This window comes from Lactuca saligna, chromosome 1 (genome assembly GCF_052625555.1).
Source record: "Lactuca saligna cultivar CGN05327 chromosome 1, ASM5262555v1, whole genome shotgun sequence".
NCBI classification, from domain to species: Eukaryota; Viridiplantae; Streptophyta; class Magnoliopsida; order Asterales; family Asteraceae; genus Lactuca; species Lactuca saligna.
Window position 1 is genome coordinate 10,769,685 of NC_136417.1, and position 17,472 is coordinate 10,787,156.

General features: G+C 35.3%; 1 long non-coding RNA gene across 2 annotated transcripts; it reads left to right on the top strand.

Annotated features, from left to right (window-relative positions):
- Positions 1-960: 960 nt before the first annotated feature.
- Positions 961-2,109, top strand: LOC145048155 (uncharacterized). Of its 2 annotated transcripts, none has more exons than XR_013682742.1 (3): positions 961-1,054; positions 1,225-1,320; positions 1,603-2,109. It is a non-coding gene; the product is annotated as an uncharacterized LOC145048155 (long non-coding RNA). The 2 variants fall into 2 exon arrangements; XR_013682750.1 differs by having other exon boundaries at positions 1,761-2,109.
- The last annotated feature ends 15,363 nt before the right edge of the window (positions 2,110-17,472 follow it).

The window sequence follows — 17,472 nt, forward strand, 5'->3', positions numbered from 1 at the left end:
CATGAAGAACCTTTAAATGACAGGTTTCTATCAGAGTGGACTTACATGACTGGGTTCTATTTGTATTGGTGCTGTTTTTCTCTTTTTCATATAAGAAATAATCTATATTGGAGACTTTCTTACCTGTTTAGGGGTTAAGCTCCTTTAGAGGTATTGATTTTGGGGAAGAATTTTGCCAATGTTCACGGAGTGCATTAACAGCCTGTAGTGAGTTTTATGTATAATAATATAATATATTTCAGTCACATATGGCAAAAGAGAAATAAAATAACTAAATAAAGATATCTGACCTGTTTATTATTAAATGATTTATTTCCATTTATCCTTGATGCCAGTTCAAGAAATTCTTTATCTTCTGATTCATGAACAATTTGAAGATTATGACCAGAAAACGAAACAGAAATATTCAATCTCTTTTGCAGCTCTTAGATAGCTGAACCTTCCATGTCATTTTCCTGAAACCATGTTTTACATATGAACACTTGTGTTTGTATTATTCATAAACGAAAGGGTAAAATGGTCATTTTGTCACGTACAGACAGTTTGGCTTATTTACTCTAAAAAACAAACAGGAAAGCATCATTATTTATTCAGCCACTATACCTTACAAGTACCTAATCATTTTTTGGACTCAGTAGGCCACTAAATTTGTTTTTAAGTGTACTCTAATTGAATTCAAAAAACCGATTAGGGACTAAATGAGTCAAAAAGTGAAAGTTTGTTGCTGAACTGATACCTTTGTTTCTTTATAGGTAAAAAGAAAAAAACTGTGAAGAAAGATACTTCTTCTGATGACAGTTCTGATATGCGAGTAAAAAAACACCGTGGATCAACTGTCAGGGAGAAATTGAGTAGGGATTGTCACCTACATTCTGAAGGAGAAGGAGAAGCAAAAAGAGATTCAATTACTTACTGCATAACCTACATTCTAAATTGCATCACCAAGCATTCACCTCAGTACATAATTCTAATAGTGGGGCGTATATTGAGAGGGATTGCCACCTCTCTCCTCTTTTCAGCCTTCGAATCATGGCTTGTTGCTGAACACAACAAGGTGAGATATAATATTACATTTCTAAATACACCCTTTATATTGTCTATGGTTCTAATGCATATACAGGAGAAGCATGAAGAATCCAAAGTGGCAATCTTGTAATTATGCATACATATCATTCTACCTTCTAAATTTTGACCTAATAGTTTCTTTTTTTTGTGTAAAAACAGATGAAAAGATAGCATTATTGGGTGCAATACAATCTTTATTCGAGGGTTCAATGTACACTTTTGTGTTTCTATGGACACCTGCTTTAAGCCCAAATGGTAAAGACATTCCACATGGTTTCATTTTTGCTACTTTCATGTTATCTTCCATGTTAGGAAGCTCTTTAGCTTCTCGGTTGTTAGCACACACACACTGACATACATTGATATTGTGTTGTGTGTGTGTATGTATATATATATACATATATATATATATATATATATATATATATATATATATATATGTATGTATGTATGTATAAAATCAAGATTCACTTTCCACTCGAACAAAAATACTCTTCCAGATTGTTCCGAATTATTATGACCATTTTGCCCTCATAGGAATTTTGACATTAACATACATGCGCACATTTCTTTTAGTGTAGATTTTGTCGAAGAGAAATGAAAACAAAGAAGATAAGTATCTCTTGTTGTTTGTATATATACACTTTTTCTTCATGTTTAATAACTTAAAAACTATATAAATGTGAAAATTGAAGGTTCACACACTGTTAAAAGGATTGAAAAAGATAATTGCAAGTTCAGATATTCCAATGTTCGTCTGTGGTGACTTCAATTCAGTTCCAGGAAGGTAAGGACTTGATGAATATAAGTTAGCAATGTTTTACTTGATTTGGACATGAACAAGACTCAAGCAAAAGCAAGACTCATACTTTGGCATGGCTAGAAGCTTTGGAGGAAACAAGACTCAAGCAAAAGCAAACACACAGAGAGTTGTTAGTACATAGTAAGCTAGATAATGCGATTGTATATAAATTCTACTTCTCTTGAGTTCATTTCTTTTATTACAATTACTCAATATTGGAATAATTATTTGTATTTGACATATTAGTGAAATGAATTATCTTTGTTATTTATCGTATTTTATTTTGTATTATGAGATTTTTAATGTATTATTTAATTTGAAAATTAGTAAATCCATAATATAATATTTTTTTTAAAACATTTAAAATTATGATACGCAAAAATGTGTGTCATCTTCATTTATGACATGGCCTTTCTTGACAGGGGCTTTCTTGATACGCATTGCGTGTCATTAACACGCGCGTCGTAAGGTTACGACACGCGAATGCGTGTTGTCTTCCTTTATGACAGGGCCTTCCTTGATACGCATTGCGTGTCGTAAATGCGCGACGTAATTGTGCGTCGTAAATGCGCGTCGTCTATAGACGACGTGCAAAAGCGCGTCGTTTCTCTTTATGACAGGGCCTTCCTTGACGCGCATTTGCACGTCATCTGAGCCTTTTACGACGCGCAATGAGCGTCGTAAAAGGCTGTTTTTCTAGTAGTGCAACAGTCTATCAGGTCATGTTCTATGTATAATTTGCATGCATAAGGCAGCCGACAGTGAGGATGGATGGATGTGGATATCACGAGTTGTGGTATGTGGGCAAAATGTTCTGTGATAGTTCATTGGATTAGAGTGCTACTGCACGAATGTTGCTTGCTTTGTGGAACTCTTGAGTGATGGGAGTCAACTACTAAGTAGATATGGTGATATCCAAGAGGTGGATGGCTAGCATCATGGGGAGTTCTTCAGCAACTGATGGCATGGCGAGGTTGGGAACCTAGGAAAGCCTAGGATATGCTCCAATGAGTTAGTAGGACGGTTCGGTGAGGTTGGGAACTAAGGGGAGCCTAGGAGTTGCTTTGGTGGGTATTGTGTTGCTGTATAGCGGATCTTTGGCACACCAGTGGAGTAGGTGACTTAGAGAATTTGGGAGGATTGATAAGGAAAGTATGGATAGGTGTGGAAGGTAGTATGGGCCCATACTACTAAAAGCACTAGGTCCATACTCGAATCGGTGAGAGTCTTGGAGAACATAAGAAGCTTATTAGAAGGAGAATTCTTGGTTATGCTCTGATAGTGACGATAGTTGCTTTGTCAAGACAAGGATAAGCACACATGAGGAAGCACCCGGGTTTGATCCCAGCTCCAGTGGTGAGCCAGTTAGTGGAAGGACTGCAGGGATTTTGAATTCGCCTTAGATCTCTTGTATTAGGTGGCAAGGATTTATTGTGCGATTTATTGCGCTTTCGGATTGGAGATTTTGTCTTGGGAGTAGTTAGTAGCCAGTTTAGGGCAGAGGTTGCTTCAGCTATAATAGTTCCGCCGTGAATGATTGAGTTGGTGAGTGTGTCAGGGTGTGAGACCCTAAATGATATGATTCCTAGATCTCGAGAGCAGGGATTGATTTGGAGCACATTAGGAAGAGGGGACCAAGCCGTGTGCCTATACGGGAGGGTCCCGGAAAGAGACCCAAGAGTTTGGGCCAGCTTTTGAGAGGCCAGCAGGGCCAGATTCAGTGTAGTACTTACAAGAAACTGTACGAGGGAGTTTTTTGTTTCCAGGGTTTTAGTAAGTCTATCTCTGTGTTTGTTTCCCTGCTTGTGTCTGGATTATGCCTTCAAACATTATCATATGCCATTTGCATATTGTGAGTTACAGGGTGATTAGTGAAAGTTTGTTTCCTTCTTTGCTGGTTTGGAGCGTTCAATGTTATTCGAGTCTATGGTCGGAATCGGTTTAGGGACATGTTGCGAAGGGCTACGGTCAATATTGGTGATTTCGGTCCTTACAACCAAAAACATAATAAGCCCATTAACAAAATACTATTCTAAGCCCAAGAACAAATAACAATATAAGCCCAACATAAACTACAAAAATATGACCCGCCACAAAGTAGGTTTCCATGGGTTTTGGTTGCCATAGTGTGACAAAAGGAAGATAACATAATCATTTGACGCACAACGGTGCGGTGGAAGCCTGGCTACAGCCATGTTTAAAACATATCTACATCTGAGTTTAGGGCTCATTTCCTAAAAAAACTATCCCATTTTCTTGAGAGCATTGGGTCCAATGATTTCAAGGTTTTAGAAGGTTCTTTAGGGTGATCAAGCTTACTAGAAGGAAGTTTTTTTTACATATCTAACTCCTAAGGTGATTATCTTCCCCATTTTCAATCATTTTAAGACTTTAATGATGAATTTTGAGTTTGAGCTTTTTATACATGATTTGTAACGTCCCAAAAATCTGTAGTAAAATTTTCATTTTTAAAACAATAAATCATACAAACAAGTTGGTCCGAAACCGATCAAAGTGAAAATATTATTTAAATATCATAAATTACCAATGCAAAAACCCTAGGGGGTGTTGTGTAGTCATGTTGGGCCCTTCCTTTTCGTACCGGAAGTACCTAAGACCATAAACATAAAATCGTAAGCACAAAGTTTGATGACTTCCCCAAGATACCACATATCATACATACAATAGAGATTTCTATGTGCCAACCATAGTCTTCACATCATGCCACGAGTAGTATCATGGTCTTTCCTTAATAGACCAGAGGCCAAAATCCTAGCTTTTACAGACAAGTACCAAAATCCACCTCCTAGTCTTCCATGCAAATATCACAAAGACAACTAGCATACTACATATAACTGCCAAGGTCCAGACCTTAGTCTTGTATATAATTTTCGGGAGCCATAACTAGGTCTTTCATGTAACTGCCAGGTGTCATCACCTGGTCTTCTTACCGAACATATCCTGGTGGGCTGGAATTGGTGTCTTCAACCCATGGGTACAGTAAAGAGACTCACTATACAATCTGAAAGAATAGTTGCACCGATCACCGCTCCAAAATCTATATCTACCAGTCACCTATACAATTAACATGGACCCAAATCTTAAACTATAATTCAAATTTCCCAAAATGACCTTAGGTTAAATTTAGTCAAATTCCTAGTCAAAGTCAAAAAGTCAAAAGAAGTCAACACAGATTGAGTACGTCGAGCGTACTCAATCACTACGCTCAGTATAGTAGATCCCTTCCTAATTACGGGGTTCCAACCTGGTACGCTCAGTGTACTACTAGGTACGTCCAGCGTACAATACCAATTTCATTTACATTCAATAAGTGCTTATTTCATTAAGATCTCACGTCCAAAGCTCAAATATAGTCCCAAATAACATTCTAATTCATAAGTTTTCCAACTTTATGACTTCCCATGGCTAGAAGGAGTCCATACACCAAAATCCTAACTTAATACATAAACAAAAGCATCATGATTCTTGCATGGAGGGAAGAAAAGGATCAAGATCACATTTTTATGAATCCTAATAGATCCATAATGGATAAAGTTTCCAACTTAATCCATTAAGTGCAAGTCTCCAACCTTCATATCTGAATCAATATGATGTTTAGATGGATAAAGTTTCCAAATTTATCCAAAACAATTTCACAAACTTTTAATATCTGAACTTTATGCGCTAAAATGACCAAATATCTCATTAAACCAAAAACTAACTAGATCTAACAAATACATCATACAGATTCAAGCTTTATACCTTATGGAGTTGAGAAATGCAATTTAGGCTCTAGATCCATAAGTTTGAGCTTCAACAATCAACAAGCTCAAACTTCTATTTCATCAAAAATGCACTCAAAACATATAAAAAGGCTCAAGAACTGATCTAGGGGGTTGGGGTTTCGGGTTAGAGGCTCAAGAGGGAGGAAGTTGATGTTGGGAAGGACCCCCAAGGGGTTAGAGACCTTAAATAGGGCTCAAAACCATGAAAATAGGGTTTTTACTCTACAACATTATGCCCACCATATCTAAAGTTACGCCCAACGTAACGCCCTAAAAACGCAATTTTTTTCAGCCTAGTATGCCCAACATACTAACTAATGTACGTCCACTATAGGTCCAGGCCCCTTTTTTCCAGCTTAACTTCAAACAGCCATAACTTCTTTGTTTCAATTTCATTTTCGAATATCTTTATATCCACATAAAGGTATCGACGAGCTCTACAACGTTGTCTAGTTACTTATGACTAAAAACATGCCGAACTAAAATCCTTAATTTGTGCAAGAAGTCTGAACATAACATTTCCCATTTTACCTTTCCACTTCCATTGAACAATCCAAGGTTTAAATCATTTGTCCAACATCATACACATCCAATAGAGTCTAAACTTCATTCCATTGAAGCCAAGGCCGGATCCATTTATTATCCACAATCCTGAAATAATAACTTCTCGAAACAGGATTTTACATGATTTCTCTAAGTAAACCTGTTATTAATGTATGATTAAGTGTTTGGAAGCCTAATCCATGGTTGTTACGGAGTTGTAATGGTTAAAATCCATGATTTAATTCTAGGGTTTGAAACCCTAGAAATGCAAAATGTTGAAGTGGTATCTATGTAGTATAATCTAGTTAGACTAAGTGTTTAATAGCTTAATTGGTTTAGTTTGGCAAGAATATGGACAAAAGATTGTCAATTTGGAGTTTTACCCAAAATATGACTTTTTTGGTTAAAATATATATTGATGTCTTAATGGATTAAGACATGTATTAAGGGGCTTAATGTATGTGAATGTAATAGGTTATGGCAATGAAGGAATTGGAGCCGTTCCAGATAAGCTTTGGAGAAGTTAGAAGGAGGTTGTTATTCCACTACAAGAGGTGAGCTATACTATCCTTTTAAGGTATGATTTTGAGAAATAGATCATGTAATATTATGTGAATGTATGGATGTAATTGTTGATTACATCATTATTAGATTTTGTTTTATTGAATAACTTATTTTGTGTTATATGATGTAGGTGCACATGTATGTAATAAGTAAGAGTAAGGGATCCCTAGGAAAGAATGTGCTTAGAGTCTTAGCATGGAAACAACAAGATGACGAAGTTCGGTTGTTTAACACCCGATGAATATGTAGATGCATGGTCACTTAGGTGACTAGTTACATATGTGAACTGTAAGTATTATTAGATGATTATGGTGTATGTTATTATAACTCACCAAACTTATAGTCTGACCGATATTGTTTTCATGTGTTTACATCTTTAAGTAGCAAACCTTAGAGTATGTGGGCTAGAAGCATCAATAACATTGAACTTGACTTTTGTTTCATGTTTTATCCTTATTGTTTTAACTATGGTTAGGATATGAATTGGTAAAACATGTTGATGTTTCTGGGAAGACTTTTTAAAGGTTTTTGAAACTCTGGTTTTATGATGACAAGTAAACTCTGATATTTTCCTAGAATTTAAATGCTTAATGTTTATGAAAAGTACGGTTTGTTATAACATAAGTGTTCAACATGTCCCGTTAAGATCTCAGTATTCAGATTTCTTCACAAATGACTATCATCCTCTCTAGTTTACAATTTTAGATTCAGTCTCAACGTTCGTTCAACTTCCTACATTTTGACTGCTGTTAATGTATTTGTATATTTGTGTGTTGTATACTAGCCCATCGGGCTAGGTCCATTTGTAAGATTGTAAGTATACTTTATTAATGAGAGGTATGTTTGTTTATCATGCTAATGCTTGTAATAGATCTAATAAATCAACACCATATGCGAAGTGCCTAAATGTACAAAGAAAGGTGATTTTGCATTGTTTAAAGGCCAAAAAGGTTATTCCAAGTATTGTGTTAGGAATAAGATGCGATAAAACACACAATAAAGATGCAAATAAAATAAAAATATAATAAATTAATGTGGATCACACGATCCAAGTAATCATGCTTAATCTGACGTGAAATAGAAAATCTTTTTTTGGAATCATTAAAAAAAATTCTTAGACTTATACAATACAGATGGCATACAAGCTTTCTTCTTGGGGGTTACAAATGTATAAAGAGTTCTACTTAAAATTTCCAAAATGGACATAAATCTTGTTGTGGGATAGTCTCTCTGGTGCGTACACTGAAGGCCTTGGCTTCGAGCACCAACTGCCATTTTGGAAGGATTTAGAAAAAAACAACAAAATGATTAATTTTTCTTCCACTTCTATCCAACATGGGATCACAAAAGACAAATTTATTTTCATTTTCTTTCTCTTCTTTACTCTCCAATATTTCTATTCTATTCTCTTCTTTTCATTGCTTAAACTCAGAAACTAGGCGTTAGGTTGGAAGGTGTGGCGCCATAAGAGCTACATTCTTTCCTCTGCCATGTAGGCACCACATAGGTGCCATTGGTTCTTTGACACACACTAGGTGTGGCATACTGAAGAGGAAGAAGAGAGAAACAAATGAAGAAATAGAGAGAGAGAGAGAGGGAGGGAGAGAGAGAGAGAGAGAGAGAGAGAAAGAGAGAGGAACATGAAACTATTTAGGTGAAGAGAGAGAAAAGTATGGTTCTTACCGCTATGTGGGGGCGGTGTTTTGGATATTGATGTAGCGGAACCGTAAGTGAAACAACACTCACTCTCTGGTTTGACCCTCCCTTTAACCTATTTTTGTAGGATGCTTGTATTGTTGTTTCGTTCTCGATCTCTGATCTTGATTAGCATGTGGTGGTGATCCTTGTCATTTGTATTGCGTTTCTATCAGTTTGATATAAAAGTATCTCTCTACATGCTTTGCTCTTACAATATGCAATACCTCATGTTTAATGATTTACCTCCTTATGTTTGTTGGTGTGAGATTGAATGGTGGGCGACGCATGAGTCCTTAGTATTTTTTGTACTTTCAGTATCATATAAATAGGGTATGAACTTGAGTGTAGGTAAGAGAGTTTACACAAGTTGTATTATCTATTTTTGTACTCAAGTTTCTGAAAGTAATCAAAGCTGAACCATATCTTTACATTGGGTGTTCATTCTAAATCATTACTTGAATTACTCTTATTTACTTTCGATTACTCGTTACAATTCTTCTTCAATTGGTATCAGAGCAGGATTCAAACTGCAATGATCTTATTTTCATTTGAATCGTTCATTTTTTAGTCAAAATTTTGTCTCAAAAGATTCTGCACATTTCGATTCTAAAATAATCATAGATCTACAGTTTTGTTTAGATTATGTGTTCGAATTATATAATTGAGTGATCAATTACAAGTTTCTGATCAATTCATTCTTTCAATCTTCAAGTTTCTCAAAGTTGTCTAAAAATCATCATCCGTACAACAATGGAAAACTTCAACATGAACACTATGACATCGTATTCTCATCTGCTTGGATCATCAACAAAAATTCCAATGTTGATTCCAGATTACTATGATTAGTGGGTTGATCGTATGGAAGACTATCTCAATAGATTGGATGAAGAGTTATGCAATTGCATCAAAGGAAATGTTTAACCACCACTGATTGCATAAATTTTAGGAACATCTATTTCAACCTCTGCTGCAGAAGAACAAGCAACAAGGCTGAAAAAAATGAAAAGCGTTGTATGAGAGAGTTGAGAGGTGCTTTTCCACATGTTGTTTACAACTACATCCGTTGTTGTAAAACTGCAAAAGAGATCTAGAATACTCTCAAAGAGAAATATCAGGGGAGTGAGAAAAGAAATATCAACTCTGTTAAACAATGCTTGGTTGAGTTGAAGGAATTCAGGCAGAAAGAGAATGAAACAATTGAAGTTTATTATGATTGTCTGAATGAGTTGATTTACAAGTGTAATCACTATGGGATTACAAGGTCTTCTATGGAGTTCAATCTTACATTTGTGATGGGACTTCGTAAGTAGTAGAGAAGTGTAAGCATGATGGTGAAGAATCAACATAGTTTCGCCACATCTTCTCTAAATAATTTGTATAATCAACTGAAAACTCATGAAAGTGAAGTGAATGTAATGGAAGAAGAGTCAAAGCTTAGTCTGGGAGATCCATTAGCACTTGTTTCTAAAGTGTCTGAAAAGGAAGCAGTCGAAAAAGGTGATTCTGATGATGAATATGGGTTTATCATGAATTCAGATAATGAGGCAATAGTTTTTTATTTGAACAACCGAGTCAAAAAGTTTTTCAAGAAACCGTTCAATCCAAAAGTGAAGCAAAGTGAGGGAAAAGGAAGTTTTGTGAACAAGGCTGCTAGATAGGAGAAGAAGAAACTTGAGAAGAATGATGGGAAAGTTACTGAGGTAGTGAAAGAGAAGAAACTGAAAGGAGATTCGGGTGTGGATTGCCATTATTCTAATGGAGCTAATCATTTAGCTAATGATTGTATGCTTCGTAAGAAAGAGGAGAAAAAGAATATGATCAAGGACGAAGCCTATTATGTTGAAAGATTGGAAGATGTTCGTGCAAAGACGAAGGGGTTATCTTTGGTTGCTCAAGGCGAAGGTGAGGATGATGGAACTTATCAGATCTGGTCTTCAAGATCAGATGATGAAGAAATGCGTAATCCTACGCATGGTGTCATGTATGCGAAGTTAGAGGAAGATTCGGACGAAGAGGTGACGGGTTGATGCTTCGTGTCAAAGTCTGCTGATAAGTCTCCAATGACAACAAGGGTACGTAATATTCTCCAAACTTTTAATATTCCTTTACAAGCTTATGATTCTGAGATAGTTGCATTTGATAACACTGTTGCTTATTTTGATACTATTGCTGTGTCAGCTAGTAACAAAGCCAAGAAATTAAATACTCAACTGCTAGAGAATCAAAAACTTCTAGATTAGAAATGTAGCAGGGTAGAGTATTTAGAATTACAAATAAAAATTGTCAATAATGATAGAGAAAATTTGGATAGAGATGTAAGGATGTAGCTTACACAAAGAAACATATATTGTAATTCAGCTAAACGTCTCTATGCTAAATTGACTGCTTTGCATCATTCTAGTGATATTAGTAAAGAACAACATCGAAAATTATTACCTTTTCTTACTTTCGAGAGAGAGAAGGTTGATATTTTGTCCTATGATTGTGAACAAACCATAGCAGACTTTAACCAAGTGCCTGATGATAGATTTGCTTATGGTATTGTTAAAATAGATGAATTTTTGAATGTTGATGAACTTGTTGAGATTGTGAATGAAAGTTTGACAAAAAGTCAACAACTATCAATCACTAATGTCACATATAAGTCAAAATATAAAGAAATTTATAATGATTCAATGGTTCAGGATGACACTGATAGGCCTTCTACTTCAAAAGTTTGTGATTTTGATTATGTGGAGGTACGAGACAGTCAAACTGATGATAATGAAGATCAGAATGAAAATGAGGTGTCGAACAATTTTCAAAAAGAAAAGAATGTTTCTAACAAAACAAAAATTCCACGAATTGTTGTTGATCAAATGTTTGGAGACACTGAAAATTTCAACAATGTGTTGTTTGACAAAGGTGCTCACTATTTGGAAACCAACATGGTGGTTTATCCGAATTTCAAGTGCACATATGATGTTGTATTTCTGAATCAAGTGTTTGTCACTTCTGGGAATGCTGAAAACATAAAACCAGAGTTCAACAAAATGGTTGAAGAAGATAACAAGAACACATCAGACGAAGGATTCTTTTCAAATCAAAGCACTGTCGAAAATAATCTAACAAAGAATTCGTATGTTTTTCAAAGACAAAAACCACAAAATGAGTTGAAAAACAAGAATTTGCAAAAGAAACTTTGAAACAAGAATCAAGTAAATCAAATGAGAATGTGAAAATTAATTCACAAGCATTTAAAGATCTTGTTGAAAAATTTTCAAAAGAAAAATCAATTTCGAAAAGACAAGCAAGAAAAAGAATGTTTGGCATGTTGTGACAAATGAAAAGCAATCAAATGAACCAACAAAGAAAAATCCCGCTCTATCAATTTCACATGAATATCCAAAATCAAATTCAAAGGAATTTCCAAGGAAGTTTTCAAAATTTTCAAAATCAACATCACCAAAGATTTCTCAAAAAAATATTTCTCAAAAGCAATTTTCTTCAAACAGCCATAAAAAAATTTACAATTCACATTCACCTTTCACAAAATCAACAAATGTGAACAACAAATTTTATTCAAAAAGAACAAATCAAAAGGTTGAGAATATTCGAAAATACGAAAACGTTCGAGAGTCTGAAAACCATCAAACATTTGTTAAAGGAACTTCCAAAACAACTTCAAAGTTCATTCCACAAAAACCAAAATTTCTAAATCCATCTGCACAAAAAGAGACCAAAGTTTCATACACGAAAGGCACATCTGAATTGGAAACCATGAATCATTGGCTTGAAAACAATGGGAAAAAATTTTCAATCTGGAAAGTTTTCACAACAACAAATCAAAAAGTCTTATGAATAGTATTTAAATGATACTTCAGTTGGAAGTTCATCTTCAAAAGAATCAAATACTCCAGTTCAAAGATGGCAACCAGTCTCAAAACAAAAACAATCTACGAAACATGAGAAGGAAGTTGGTGAAAGCCCAAAACTATCGAAAAATTATATTTTGATGTCTTTAACTGATGATGTCGACATAATTGATTCTTTCAAAACTAAAGTTCGAAACTAGGCTTTAAATTTTAAAATTCATTCTCTCTTACAAGCTAATAACCAAGGACCCAAACAGCCTTGGGTACCTAAATTCTTTCAATAATTACAGCTACTATGTGATGAGCAATATGATGAGAAATAGTATATTGATAGCGGTTGCTCACGTCACATGACTGGACGAAAGGAGAATTTGTGAGATTATCAAAGCTTGGATAATGTTGGAGTTGTAAAGTTCGGAAACAATCACAAATGTCAAGTTATGCGAAAGACTCGTACCCGAGAACATAATAGTACCCTGGCACAAGTAGCACCCAAGACACAGAGCTTTGAAAAAGGACTTCATACATAAAATGTACTTCTATACGTAGGACGTACTCCACCGATCATCGATCTCACCACACACGTACTCTTAATAAGAGGCGACCCAATGTCCAAACTTAATGGAACTAAACATCCCTATTTAAGTCTTAACCCATCACTAGGCAAGCCTACAATGCCTATAATCAATTTCCGATACTATCTCCGTTTGGAAACACTAACTATGAGTATACTTAGCACAAAGTTTTAAGTAATAATATCATATATACACATCTTAATAATGGACCATAACTGGTTCGTACGTTGTATATCATCAATTATATATAACATGTATTCTGGGCAATAACAAATATTACACACACATATATAATTAATACTTTAATCAATACTTGTATTAAAATTATGTCCATGAAAGGGAATATGCACATGATACCCTATCGGATGAACACTTAGTTCAAAAATACATAATCCGTACTCCCGGATCTAAAATTTACCTCATTACCTAATCCATATTCCCGGATCTAAAACTAACCTCCTGATCTGATTCATACTCCCTGATCTAAAACAAGTTTATCTATTTACCCTTTTATCTCATGATCCAACTCATCTTTTATCACATACCAGCAATCTTATCTACCCATGTTCTACCCAACATATTTGTAGATACAAAATACATATACGGTTTAACTCATTAAAACCTATATAGTTCATCCATTCCACAATCATCTCAAATAAACTACAATATATACACACATAGCACGTATTTCATAGCAAATACTTAATATTTATGTGTTAGAAGAAAGTAACTACACACTCACATGATCAGAAGATGACCGGGCAACACTACGGCTTATAGAAGTAGTATTCTTCGGTGAAACTATGATCCCTTCACACACCGGGCTTCTCGCGGGCAAAGCTTTGGCTCGGAAACTTTTTTCTTCTCGGGATCTTCGGAACATCGGGACTTGCTTCGGGTCTCGGGATGATACTGGGGCTTCGGGGGCATAAAATAGGGCTTAAAGAGGGTATCAGGAGTGGGAGAGAAGAGATTGAGCAACCAAACTCGGTTGCCCCTTGAATTATATTTATAGGGTTGATTTTATGGATTCACGTCGTAAATCTCAAATATTCACATCGTGAGTTCGGTCGTCACTGCATGCGTCATCGCAAGTTGCGCCTGTCAGGCTCCAGAAGTCATAAATACTGAGTTCACGTCGTGAACATTGTATTCACGTCGTGAACTCTGACAGTTTTGGGGTTTCGCGCCCCGAACTTCAAAAAATCATAACTTTCGCATACAAACTCCGTTTTCGACGTTCTTTATATCCACGCATAGGTAAAAATAAGATCTACAACTTTCATTTAGACTTTGTCGGCTAATTTTGACTTTAATTTTAATATATTAATAATATATTATTTTTAGTAGGTCGGAACAGGAAAACTCCGTTAGAAATTCATAACTCCTTCATCTGACGTCTGTTTTCGATTGTCTTTTCACCATTGCGCTAATAATAACAAGATCTTCGTTTCTCGTTTAGATTGTTTTAGCCAAAAATCACTCGATCTCAAATTCAGGTTTCGGGCTGCATACTGTTAAGCTGAAACTTAGAAAAATCATAACATCCTCATACGATGTCAGATTTGGGCGTTCTTTTTACGCACGCTCTCGGTTTAATGAAATCTACAACTTTCGTTTAGATCACTAAGGCTAAAAAGCACTTTATCATAAATTCATTATTTACGTCGCGCTGTGTCGTGCTGGTCTAGTCACGAAACTTCGACGGGTCATAACTTCTTTGTTATCACTCGGATTTCAACGTTCTTTATATGTACGGAATCCTTGTAACATTTACTACAACTTAGTTAAGATTATTCATTCTAAATAATCTTCTATCAAAAAGTCATTTTTGACGCTTAACGTCTCTAAATTGACTAGCCTGGATCTACGGGCGTTACATCTAATGAACATGCAATTGAATATCCAAAGTTATAAACCCTAGATCTAGCATACAATTAATCATATTAACATAAAATAGGGTTTAGATCTAACCTTTGATTGTTATATAGCAATAACAATCTAGTCCTTGGCTGAAGAAAGCTTAGTACCTTAAGTGTTGCACCTCTAATGGAGTTACAAACACCACTAAGCAACTAGATGAAGAAGAGAAGAGGAAGGTGGCTCCAAAATGTCCAGGAAACCCTAAGGATTCAGTCACCACGTTTTTGGGGCTTAGGGGGTCCTTAAATGGGTAGGCAATTAGGGTTATCTAACAAGGAAACCCTAATTTGACTGCTTAAGCCCTAAGCTGCCCATTGGCCCCTTCTGGAACATGCCTTGGATGAAAATCATATGGGCTTCCCATAGATTTCATCCAACCTATATTCCAAGGTGATCCATAGCCCAATTGCAATTATCTTATAATTACAATTCCAGTCCCCTAATTTTAATTAATCTCTTTTAGCCATAAAATTAATTTTTAACTAATTCTTGACTAATATTAATTAAACTATATGATTTCTCCTTTAATATATTATTCTCATAATATATTAATAAATCATAATTAAACCTTTCTCTCCTTAATGCATCCTACATATTGCTATGGTGAAGGCAACCCAAAAGGACCATGCTCATAATCGGGTCAAGTACATACCAAAATAGTTATGGACTTAGACACTAATCCAACATATTCTTGATGTGAAGAAGGTTAGAGAAGATGTGAATTTTAAGCTTCAAGAGCTTCGTGAAGAAATGGCAAAAGAGATTGCTAGTGTTCAATAAGACTATATAGCTCTACATAAGAAGGTGGATGTTATATGTGATGATGCAACAAAGTATGTTAAAATGTACGAAAGTTTGAGTCCTCAAATTACTCAACTTTCTACAAGTGATAGTTAAAATTTTGTGGAGGTTATTTCATTGTTAAAGGAATTGAAAGACTTTGTGTTAAAGCCTGCTTCATCTTTGATTATTACCCTAGAATTCTTATATCATAAGTTTTCTCAATTCGAAGCTGTTTTGCATAAACAGTTGGCTCCATTGTCCAGGATCTCAAACCTTCAACCAACGGATGGCCCACCTGTTAGCACAGGGGTGCAAGGGGGAGATAAGAATGTTGGTGATGCGAAGGTTGGTGAGGCTTCGTATGAAGATGTCAAAACTGTTGGGAAGGTTTCTTTAACAAAGGTTATAACAACAAAGCTAATTGGTTCATCTGCTGGGCCGGTTAGTTCAACGGTTGTTACCACGATGCTGATAACAAAGCCAATTATGAAAGAAATTGTTATTGGTTCTTCTACTGAATGTGGTAGAAGCCGAAGGAAGCTATTGATATTTCTTCGGACAAAGACAAAGGTAAAATAATTATGGTTGAAAAAAGTAAAGAGGGGAAGAAAGCTGAAGCTGAAGCTGAAATGGAGAAGTTAAGAGTTGTTTAAAGCATAATGAGGCTTCGTGCAAATGATCCTCCTAGAATGAGTAAGGGAGATCATGCTAAACATTACAACTATGAAACAATTGAAGCAAAAGTGTCTTATAATCACATGTATGCTTTTGAAAAGAACAAATCTATGTTGTTACAAATGCAGATATGAGCCAACTTGATTTTCCAGTGAATGAGATGATGTTCATAATGCCTCAATTCAAGATTGCTGAAAAGTTCAAAAATGAAGATGAGTATACATACATGAAACTTAGGTTTCATGTTGTTCTTGGGAAAGCTACAGAGGAGATATGGTCTTTATTGAAGATAAAAAAAAAAAAAAAAAAAAAAAGTGATCAGTATTAAGAAGGATGTTTTGTTTGAGAACATGATGCAGAATTTTCGTTTCTATGTTACAAGGGCGAATGGTCAAGTGTATGATTTCTCTATGGCTGATTTTCCTTTGATGAATTTGTATGATCTTATACAAGTTGCTTTGCTTTTGAAAGATAAAGATGCTTCGTATCTTTGAGAAACTGATCTAGAAGTTTTTAGGCTTGGTCTTGCTCACATCAAGATATTCATAGATAACTACTATGAATGTTTAGCATTAACTGATGTGGAGTTGGCTACTACAAAGGGGTTAGAAGTGAAAGTTCCTATGGAACCAATGAAGAATCAAGCTGAGTTAAAGAAGTATGCTGATGGGGAAATATGCTTGAAACCATTTGGGATAGTCTTCGTTGGAAAGGATAAAAATGGGAAGAATAAAAGATTTTTGTTCAAAGCATCCGAAGTGGAAAGGTATACCACATCCCAGTATACGAACTTTGTTGTTTGTATAAATAACTGTTTGAAGAACAATCAAGTGGATAAGAAAGAGATGAAGATATTATCTTGGTATACTGAGATTCAAAGGGTGATGCTTTTTGCTATTCAGATTCTCACAAATTGAGTAGTTTGACTCGTTTACAAAACGGGAGATTGTTAGGGTCAAAATGTTGTAAAGAGTCGAAGTGTATGTATTGTAATTTCGTATGTATTTACTAAGGCACATGTTCAGTCGAAACGTAATGTTGAGTCCTTAGTATTCTTTGTACTTTCAGTATCCTATCAATAGGGTATGAACTTGAGTGTAGGTAATAGAGTTTACACAACTTGTATTATCTGTTTTTGTACTCAAGTTTCTGAAAGTAGGCAAAGCTGAAACCAGATCATATTTACATTGGGTGTTCATTCTAAA